Source organism: Aythya ferina (assembly GCF_964211825.1).
Source record: "Aythya ferina genome assembly, chromosome: 7".
NCBI classification, from domain to species: domain Eukaryota; kingdom Metazoa; phylum Chordata; class Aves; order Anseriformes; family Anatidae; genus Aythya; species Aythya ferina.
In genome coordinates, this window is record NC_140302.1 from 37042496 (window position 1) to 37053833 (window position 11338).

Consider the following 11338-nt stretch of genomic DNA (forward strand, 5'->3'; position numbering starts at 1 on the left):
AGCCACCTGGGTTCCTGTTTAGATGCAACCACAGTTGAAAGACCATCTGCATAGCAAGATGCTGGAAATGAAAACTCGAGTTCGCTAATATGACAGCAAATCTGTTACAGTTCCTACAGCAGCCTGCCAAGTGCTGGATTATCACTTTAAGTGAGGCTCTCCAGCTGCTACCCTGGCCAGGCAGGTCAGTCACCTGGTTTGGGACCAGAACCCAGATTCCTTCTTCAGTATCAGAATTACAGCTAAGGAATGCTTTCGGCCAGCTGAACTAGCACTGAGAAATGTCCTATTCCACATGAAATAAAGGGGCTACACACAAGCAAAATACCACCCTTGGCGATGCTCAGCCCCTGGGTGCCTTCCTGAGCCACTGTCCACGGGGACCAGCAGGGACCGGGGTGGGACAGAGACCCCGCACTGCTGCCAGCCCCGGCCCCAGGGCTCTGTGCCCCTCTGGGGAGAGGCATTGGGTCCTGCTGGATAGGGGCCCCCATCTTAACACACACATGTAAAGCTCTAAGTTCAGTATTTTGGAAGGAAAGAAACGAAATCACAAAGGGCTTGAAGCAGAGGAAACATTCACATTTTAATTAACCAAAAATAGGGCAGTCACACTCCCACTGACACTCTTTTTCAGATCTTCCATCAACAAGAGTTACTCAGCTATTTTTATCATCAGGATGCGCAAGCAACACTGGAGGTGCAAAGTGGATGGGCAGAGGTGGATAATTTATGCACAGAAAGATAAAAGAGAGTGCTCGAACCAAGGTGAAAAATGTGCTGTGCTCCTCTCACAATTACATTTTCACTTTTCCTCCCCCGTGTGATGGAGGCCTCCACATCTCCTCTAATAAATAGAAGGAAGGAGAAAGATGGAGCTGTCAGTTTAGTTGCACTGCTGAACGGGGGACTGCGGGGGGAAGTTAAGGCTGTGCATGGGGAGAGAGGGAATCGAAATAAAGTACAGCCTGGCATTGAGATGAGGCATTTTCTTCGTTTAGACTGGGGAAAAAAAAAAAAAAAATCAGGCAAGAAAGGATAAACCAAAGGTCTTGAGATTTTCTTTCTTTGTTAAGGTGATGGAAGAGGTGACAAAAATATTTGTGTGATGTTAAAAGCAGGAACCCTGGGAAGCTGGCCCTGACTGACAGCAGATTCTGGGATATTTCAGGATGGTGAAACAGGAGAATATTACTGCTTCGCAGTGGTGCTGTGTCACATTTCTCTTTCCACCTGTGTCATTTCGGTCACGCCCCAGGTAGCTGTGTGTCCACCTCTCCAGCACTTTGGGACCTCCCTGCAGCCCTGGGCTCTTGTCGTCGTACATTGTGCTGGAAAACACAGGAATGCCATTTTGGCTCCTCGGTTATTTGGGAGGTGGTAGGAGACAGTCCTGTCACTGCCTGTGTCACCGGCACCCCTCAGTGACTGCCTTCTGTCGCAGTGTGCTGAGGCTTGCACACGCACAGGATCACAGCCGTGCAGCGCAGCTCAGCCCGGGCGTACCCATGGAGCTCAGGATCAAGCATTCGGGTACTGCCTCTGGATTTTGTTATCAGTCAGGCACGGCAGAGTTAACTCGGCGTGCACCTGAGGTAGCATCCACATTAGCTGCCCTCCTCATTTTTCAGAAATGCCCAAGGATAGACAAGGGACAATAAACAGCGGCATCTTGCAGCTGACATGCACCTGCTTTTAATTAGTCTGATGATGGGATGCGCAGAGCAACGGAGAAGAGTGCACCCGAGGTAAGCAGCCTTCTAATTTCTGAGAAACTTCTGGTTTTAAGGCACTGGCAGCAGGAGATCAGTGAATTTGCCCTGCACCACACAAGCCCCGGCAGTGCCTGCAGATGACAGACTTGAGTGGTATTAATGACCATGAACCTGACTCTGGTTGTGAGCCCATGCCAGCCTTACAGCACTGTAATCCCACCTCTGCTGCTAAGAAATGTGTCCAGCTCTGACTCCTTCACCAGGATGGGCAGGAGGTGACAGCCCACAGACCCTGCCCAGCCAGGTGTCACCCCGCTGGGGCCGCTGCTGCCTTCTTGTTTCGGGTTGAGATTCTGTCACACTTCAGTTGTTTATGTTTTCTCTAAGTTCCAACTGTGCCACAATTTAAATTAATAATTGAGATTAGAAACTTGAAGAGATCTTCTGCAAATGTAGTACTTCCGTCAGTGTTATTTTTAATATAGCCTGCCTTGTATCAAACGCGCTTGCAAAGCTATTCCTCCTCAAGTTTGCTGAAGCTTTCCCTGTGGAGCACAGAAAAAACTCCACAATCCCTCAGAAAATACAACTGCTAATTTTATGGTTTACCTGTGTCTTACTTCAAAGTCTCATGCCTTGTACTAAAATACTAAACACAAAAGGCTCGTAGATGAAATTGATTTTTTAAGTTATAAATTACAGAAAACATGATTTTTAATTGGATGTGCAAGAGAATGTCTGCAATAACATCTGAAATAAATAGTTTTTAAAAATAGCTTTCCTCTACAGAGTAATTTCTTTGGAACAAATAGAGTAAATGTAATAAAATGAACTTTGCATTTATATATTTATTTCTCTATTTGCATCACTTCAGAAAGTGAAAAATGGTATAATTTTATTTTGGGCCCCAGAAAATACAAGCAGAGAGTTTTTATGACTTGCCCCGTATCACACAACATTAACAGTAGAGTAGAAGTAAGCAGAATTGCATTTCCCCCCGTGGGACTCACCCTTGCCCTGCCGTTAGGCTCCCAGGTCTCTGTGGCGATTGAAATCACAGCCCCACCTTGGTCAATAGAAAGCTGTTACCAAATTAATGAAGCCTGCCTCTAGTTCTTGATGAGAACCCAAATTTCTGATAGTGCTTTGCAGAAGGTCATAGCAAAGGCTAAAAAAAAAAATCATTTGGAATGTAAAATGCAGACAGCATGGAGTTAATATGAGAAGAAAGTGCGTTGTCATTAACGAGACAGGAGTAAAGGAGAATAGAGACGAAGAAACCTGGAGAAGCAGAGCCTGCGACGTCCTGCAAAGACAGCTCTGAAGGCACCCGCTGCCCAGTTCTCCCAGTGGAAGAGCCCAGATCCTGGGCTGGGTGCTGGGAATGCTGGCTGCTGGGTGCTGTGTGCCCCAGGGGGGTCAGTGTGCGCCCCCCAGGGCCGGCACGGCCACGGGGCTGAGGTGATGGAGAGAGGAGCGGGGCTCGGGGACACCTCGCGGGGCGCCTGGCGGGGAGGCTGCGGGCCTGGGGACGGCGTCTGCAGTGGGATAAAAAATCTTCCGCAATTAAAACAATTAAGACAATTAGCAATTGTTAGTAATCGATTAAAGCCATCAGTCTTGAAGATCTCTAAGGTTAAGTGCAATCAGCATACGTTTGATCGCACTTGAGCAGACTCAGGAATTGCTGTGCAGCAACATATTTGAGGAATTATTGTAGAAAGGAAAAGTAGTAAATACCAATAACTGCTTGGTGGGAAAGGGCAATGGAAAGATACAGGAAAATTAGTAAAACAGTAACTGCAACCAAGTGTGTTTTTAGAAAGAAAAAGAGAAAAGAGTGAAAGAGTGGGGAAGAAAGAGAGAAAGCAAGAATTCCAGCAAGAAAATTGAATAAGAAGGAGAAAGAAGAAAGAAAATGGCTCAAAAAAGAAATTCAACTTTTAAGCTCATGCCCACGATCTTCCAATTTTCCTGAGCTCTCACCTTCTACCCATCGACCCTGGCTTTCAGATTCAGCCACTCCTCAATTCCCTGCTGACACATTCCTTATATCTATCACACAGGGCAGAAAAGGAAGTTTTGCCAGTATATGGCCATTTTTCCCAGCTGTCATTTTTTAGCCAGTTCCTTTAACTTTGCACATTTCTTTGCCATCTCACAGGTCTCATTCCCTCAGCACCACACCAACAGGCATCCCTGCCGTCCCGCAGCGTGTTGGTGTTACGGCCGTCCCATCCCTCACACGCTCATCACTTTATTAATGGAGACCACTACAAAGCACTTTGCATCAATACATTTTAAGTCCCTAAATTGTGATTACTACCTCTTTTTTGTTTGTTTGTTTAATATATGTAACAGAAGAGAAAAATCTACCTGGATATAGCATATACATCATACACAGAGATACTTATGAATGCTCAGTAGTTCTGCAAATAATATAGAGCAGTCAACAGAGGAGATGTTTTCTTCTAAATCAAAACAAAGTAAAGAAACCATAAAAGGACCTGATCTACCACTTTTGAAGTCAAAAGAAAACTCTCAGTGACTTCAATGAAGCTGGATCAAGCTCAAAGTCTGCATATTTCTGTTTTCATGAGTCGTGTAAACTCCATCTGTTTTCCAGTCCCCGCGGGGAAATGCCATCTTTCTGTTTTCATTATTCAGTTTGCTCTCTCTGTTGTAGTTTGTACTCAACTCTACCACTTTCACAAAACACAATATTTTATGGTGCAGTGCTCAGCTCTCTCACAGAGGCCTCGGTTCCTGTGGCATGACTGACATCAAGCATTTTTAATTAAAAAGAAAACTTTATTACTCCATAACCTCCTCTTCCATCTTTTCTCCTCTGAAGAACAGGATTCTGGTCATGAGAGACAACACAATATAGAACTCTTATTTTTATTTCATTGTTTCTCTCTCCCTGATTTACACATATTAAACATGCCTGAGATCCACCTCTCCTCCATCCTGACTTTGATGTACAGTTTTAAGGTTGCCTGGACCTGGCTGAGAAGTCAATTGTCTCTGAATGGTGGTGGCGAGGCCAAAGCCCTTAAGGGACATTCCAGGCAATGCAAGATGGAGCAGTAGGTCCTCTATGGCCAGTGCCCCCATTCCGCAGGATAGCAGCAGTGTGAGGGTTTCAGATGATGGCTGTGTCATTGGCTTCGGAGCTCATGGCAGCTAAAGCTTTCTGCCATAAGTTATATCCATGAGCTTGGTAATGGATACACAGAAGCAGAGAGGCTGTGGTCAACAAAAAGCTAAAAAAATAATAAAACGCTAAAAAAATAATAAAACAATAAAAAAATAAAAATAAAAAAGAGAGAGAGATACATCATCACAGACCTGTCTACATTATCTGGGCCAGCAAAACTTGTCTGAAAGCATATGATTTTTGTTACCTGTCTTTCCATCTTCCTGTGAAAGGAGTGAAGCCTACTGAAGACTGTAGAGGTTTAGTTGACAGTGATTAATTTAGTCAAATTGATGAAGATATCAGCCTATATGCAATTTTTGCCCACAGGTAAGAGATGACGGTAATATCTTGCCCTTCCCCGGCACTTCTCATGGAAACACTTGCAGAAGTGCTCCTGCTCCAGGCCCCGGGAGCACAGCGGAGGCGGGTGGCTCTCCGAGGGCAGCTACAGCAGTGACCGGCCAGGCCAGGGCTTTGTCATGCCAGGACACCACCTCAGCTTAGGACGTGAAGCATCGCATCCTGGCAGCACTTTGCTACTGGCTGCAAGGACTTGTGCCATTACCAAACGCAAATCCTGCAGGTTCCTGGCACCAGCAGCATGCTCCCGTCCTTAGGGCAGCCTAGCGCGTTAGCTGCAGGAAGCACACCCTCCTGGATCAGGACCTGCCTGTGTCTGGGAGGCAAAGCTAACTTTGGAGCTGTGGTTAAACAAAGCACATCAGCCCTCAGAAACCAATTAGGTTCTTCATTATCAGTGGAAGGAAGTAAGGCGAGAAAGCTTCATAGTAATCAAGTCAGTGAACAAGGCCCTACTTCACTAATTCATTTGGGTATTAACAAGTGAAATCTTGCCTATATTGTGATTTTGTAATTTTGAAATAATTCCTAAAAGTAAAATTAAAATACAGGACTAACAGGAAATTTATATATCATTCTCATTTTCAATGACACTACGTACAAATTCCTTTTCTATCTAGGTAGTTTTGAACATAGAAAAAAAAAATCATTCAAACAGCAGTCTTTCAAAGGTCAAGCAAGGAAATAATAATAACGGGGTGTCCTCTTGGGTAAAGCACATGAGTGCATCTATAGATACCCTCAGCTGTCTTGTAAACTCTGTTCTTTGTTGCTAAAATGAGACTAAAGCATATGCCACTGTCTGCACATCTCTGAGTACAGAAAATCTAGATATTGCTGTCCCCAGCTTGAAGACATTCAGCCTGAGCTAAAGAGGGAGGGAAGTTACACAGATGTGAGTGAATGCATCAGGAGCAGATTCATTTACATCCATGTCTACATCGTGTTTACATTATCCTCTCCAATTGTATTTCTGTGCACAACAACAGTTACAAATCACCGTGTAGGAGAACAGAACATTAAGGTCAATCACTGCTAAGAACAGCAAGAGGACTCGGGGGTTCATTACACCAACCTAAGTCATGGGGAAGGAAGGTAGCAAACTGCTGAAAACAGGATATTTTAGTCCTTTATTCTTGTCAGATTACTAAGGTATACTGAAATAGTTTCTGTGTATGTCTGTTTTGTAGTATAGAGCTTGTCAGAGAGATCCATTAGTGTACTTTGGCTTTAATAAGTACAACCAAATAGGAAGATTTTTCTTCTCAAAACATTGAAAGTTTTGTCATGAAAGGGAAAACTGAATTTTCAAGTAGGTGAAATAATGCGTATTAGTGCAGAATAACATAGTAAATAACACACCAGCAGTTGCCTTCCATTAGGGTCTGTGCGACGTGCTGTCAGTGTGAGTGCAGCTCCGCAGTGCCCGTACCGAGCAGGGCCAGCACAGCAGCATCGTGCTCACCACCAGCCCTCCTCCTCACCCACACCCAGAGAAAACAAGGTTAGCTTACATTTGGTAAAACACAGTCACCAGACACGACAGTGCTGGCAACCTGGCCCAGAGCGATGCAGAGGGGCACGGAAAGCCTACCAAACCTGAAGAACAGGGAAAAAGAAATAATATTGGTGGAACAGCACAAGTCTGTCAGGGTTCTAGAATAAAAATACAAAAGAAAAACCTCGCAAGCAAGGTTTGCGTCAGTTGTCTGCATCAGTTGGTGCTGGCAAAGATTGATGACAATGATAAGTATGATGAATTGATGCTGTAATTATGAGTATATGAAGTTTTATGAGGAGACAACAAATGTGTCACTATTTATACACAGCTGAAAAAGCACTACCAATTTCCTTCAGACTGTCTGCAGCTTCAGAAATTAGTCATTACTGCAGGCCTGCCTTTAGATAATGATTTACCCGATGTGAATGCTTTGCACCTGAAGATGATCTAGACCTCCAAACTGAAATGGGGTTTAAAGAGCCAAATATTATTGAAAAGCATTTAAATCCTTTATTTTGTTTGGCAGAAGCCATCCTCAGGAAATATATACATATATCAGGAAATATCCATCCTCAGGAAATATATACATATATATATGGGTGTGTTTGTATTTTGTAAAACTTCTAAACAGCATCCTGCAAGACCTACATATGCTGAGGCTGTGAAGCTGAACAAAAACAAAAATGTGAAAAGATTTGTTTTTTACTTACTAAACATGTACGCAATTGAGTAAGAAATTGCAATGCTTGCTGATATGGGAGCTGGAAACCTGGTTTACATACAAATAAATTCTGGGTACTATCACACAATGCTAATGCGGGGGTTTAATCAGCCCCAGAAGTAGGAAAGCAGACGAATGTGAGCACCATGGGGACAGGTGATCAGCTGCTGTTCCAGACTCCAGCGAGGTCCCTGCAGGTTTCAGGCCCGCCAGGAGCCCTCCAGCACCACGTCCTCACCAGGAGGCACCTGCAGACACCAGCTGGGTGCTCCAGCAATGACTTCGCTGCGCCAGACGCAGGCAATGTGCAGGGACCTGCAGGGCACAGCAGGAGTACCTGGGCCACCTCCGAGTGCTCTGGTGGCCACCCAGCATTAGGAGCCAACTGCCAGGGAGCCCGCATAGGGTTTGGTTCATCGAGCATCCTGAAACCACATGGCTTTAGGTCCTCATCATAGTCCTTAGTTAGGATAAAGGCACTGAATGTCCAAAGGAATAGGCAGGGGGTACTCATGCACCCAGCACATCACCAGGTTTCATACATGTTAGATATAAACATCTTGGGGAACTTGGCACTTTTACAATTACTAGATAAATACCAAAACTAAATTCACTGATGCTTAACATGTGTTGACATGCAGGAGATTTACCAGGTTCACACTGACATGAAAGCAAGGCTACCTCATTTTCCTGACAAAATGTGTACTTTATGCCAAGCTGCTGCTTCACATCCCTCAGACTCCAGACACAGGGCCAGCAGCTTTGGGGCAAATAAGAGTTGCTCCAGAGGCTCATGTTAATGTATTAGATCATGAGCTGTTCATAACTGGTACAAAACTGCTTCCTTTTTTTTGCCTTTTAATATCCTATGAGATTTTAAAGTAAAGTATCCTGTGAGTTTTTAAAGTAAACAATGAGTTAGTATTCATATGGTTATGGTCTTTTTTTTACTTCGTATCTTACACCTCAAAGAGAATTCGCCTGCATATCGGAAGGACTGACATATCCCTGCAGGATGAAGCAGCCCCTGGGAAGCGCTCCTGTTTGTCTTACAGCCTACGAGGACAGAGCAGTTTAATGTTTTGGTAGAAGGCGCAAGTGAGCTTCTCTTCAGTGATGAAGGAAAATAAGCTTAGTGCTAAGGCAAATAGAAAATATTGATCTATCTCCAGGTACTGTAGCTGAAAACCTTTTGTAAAATATATCATCCCCTATCCCTACTGATCAATGCCCTTTGTTTTTCACCAGCTAATTCCCTGTAGTGGAAAGTTTAACTTTGAGCGCACACACACAAAAATAATAAAATAAAATAAAATAAAATAAAATAAAATAAAATAAAATAAAATAAAATAAAATAAAATAAAAAGAAAAAAGAAAACACCATTTATGAGCATCAGCTAAATAAGCAGCACGAGTGTTTCAGGACCCGCATGCATCGACTGTGTCTGCAGGAGAACCACCTCACAGGACCACCTCGCAGGCTGTCCTCCTCCCGCGCTTGCTGCCCTTTGGCAAAGTGACCAAGTAACGTGAACATCCAGTGCTATTTCTGTCCTTTCGTGGCATACTACAGCTACATCCATACAGCTACATGCACAGGGTTAGTTATGAAAACCAGCAAAACACACTACAAACACACAACCCCTGGAAAAGAGGCATTGGTTATATAGAGAAATAACAGCAGCTTCCTAAATCCTTCCCATGAGTGAGGGATGGATAAATAATCAGCTCCCAGCCCACAAGTCGCCCCCCCTGACCACTGGCATCAGGCTGCCTGGGGAGCTGAGAGACAAAGCCCCAAGGGGCTGGGAGCCATCCCAGGAAGCGTGGCCGTCATGAAAATCCATGAGCCTGCAGCTCGCCCAGAACGATGCCAAGACTGAAATCAGAGCAAAATGAGAGCGCTTGAGTGCCTGGCCCTGCTCGCAGCCAGGCTTTGTGCTGGGGGAGCGGGGGGGCCGTGGGATGGCTACCAGCACAGACCCGGAGGGGCACACACAGCCAGCACACAGCCGGCTGATTTATTTACGTAAATCTGCCATCAGTGCCTCGAAACAGGTAATCAACTCCAATTTAAACCAACGCTTGAAACGCTTCCTGTTTATTACAGGTTTACATGGTTTGGGATGGGATTTTTCGGGCCAGCTTGTTTGTGTCTCCTCTCTGCTTTTATTAAGAGCAGGCCTGTGCCATAATATTATTTTTCATACTCTCGTACCACTGACAGCACATCCATCATTCCTCATAATTGCATCTAACAAATATTGATTTTGACTCTGAAGGAGTAAATAGAAACATTAAAGTGCTTTTGCAGAAGGCACAACCACTAGTGGGAAGCATATTTAACAGACCGGTGAGGGTGCAGTCCGTGTCCTGTGACGGGGCGTATGGCTGCAGGACAGCAGCACCGATTTGCAGTGGCTTAGGAGCAGCCCGACAGCCGGCGTGCTGGGCTGGGTGGCCCAGTGCTGTCAATACCAGCATTGTTCAGTCCATTCCCTCTCAAAACACTTTCTCAGGGCTTCCTGGATGGGAGGAAATAAAGGTATTTTAGCCTCAGAAAACCACTCAGGCTGCTAAGTGTGTTGCTGTGCTGTGTGCCCAGCCCAGGGCGCAGCGTGCAGCAGGCGGTACCTGGTGGTGCCACCGCGCCCCGCAGAGACACAGGCGGGCAGCAGCGTGCACCCCAGCAGAGCTGGGCCACCCTGAGGTTGTTAAAACACCCCACTCTTCCTTTCTTCCTCCCAGCCCTTCCTCTGGGTGTCCCCTCAGCCTCGGTGTCGTGGCACAGCAGCGGTGCCGCAGCCCCCCCAGCCCCGGGGGATGCGGTGCTGCCATGCGCCGTGCTTAGCTCAGCTCTCACGGGACAGAAGCTCGCAGGGGAACTTTGGGTTCCATGCCTGCATCCCCTGGTTGTGTACAACCAAGCAGCTGTACCCAGGCAGGGTATATTTCCAAGTGCAGCTCCTCCTCTGCTCTCTGAGATTACCCCGAGACACCAGCTGAGACACCAGCAGAGGTGACAGCGCTGCAGCAACTCGGCCGCTGGTCCACAGGCAGCGCAGCTCTGGTGCCTCACCCAATTTATCCATGGTGCAAATAAAGTTTGCTTTGGAGAGGTTTGTAGAAATATTCCTCAGCATTGGAAATGGATGAGGCACAGCTTTCAAAAGGTATTGCCTTGCAGACAGAGGCAGAAATCATAGGATCACAGAGTCATTTAGGTAGGAAAAGACCCATAAGATCATCACATCCAGCCATCACCTAACACTACAAGCCCACCACTAAACCATGTCCCTTAGTGCCACATCCACATGTCTCTTAAACACCTCAAGGGACAAGGATGCTCCCTGGGCAGCCTGTCCCAGTGCTTGACTGCCCTCTCCATGAAGAAATTCTTGTTGATCTCCAACCTAAACCTCCCCTGGTGTGACTTGAGGCCACTTCCTCCTGTCCTATACATCCCCAGTCAACCTTTCAGCCCTACATAACCTTTTCATAAATAAAACCCGGAAAGCTCTTCATGCATAAGACCAGAAATGGAAGGTTTCTGGCAAAAACAAGCAAATGCAACACATAGGAAGAGAGAAATCAATATGTAAAAAAGGAAAGAAAAAAAATTATTTGGAAAATTTAAGACTTTTGTATGGAGAATAGCAGTCACTGATAACTCAGTATATTGCCATTAGTAAATTAACCTTGTAAATACAAGGTATCAAATAGCTTTGGTCTCTTTAACAAAAATAAATAAATAAAATTAAAGTAAAAAATCCCACAGTTACCTTAGACCCGATATATGGGAAGAAATGTCAGAACACCGGAATGGCAAACAGTCTCCA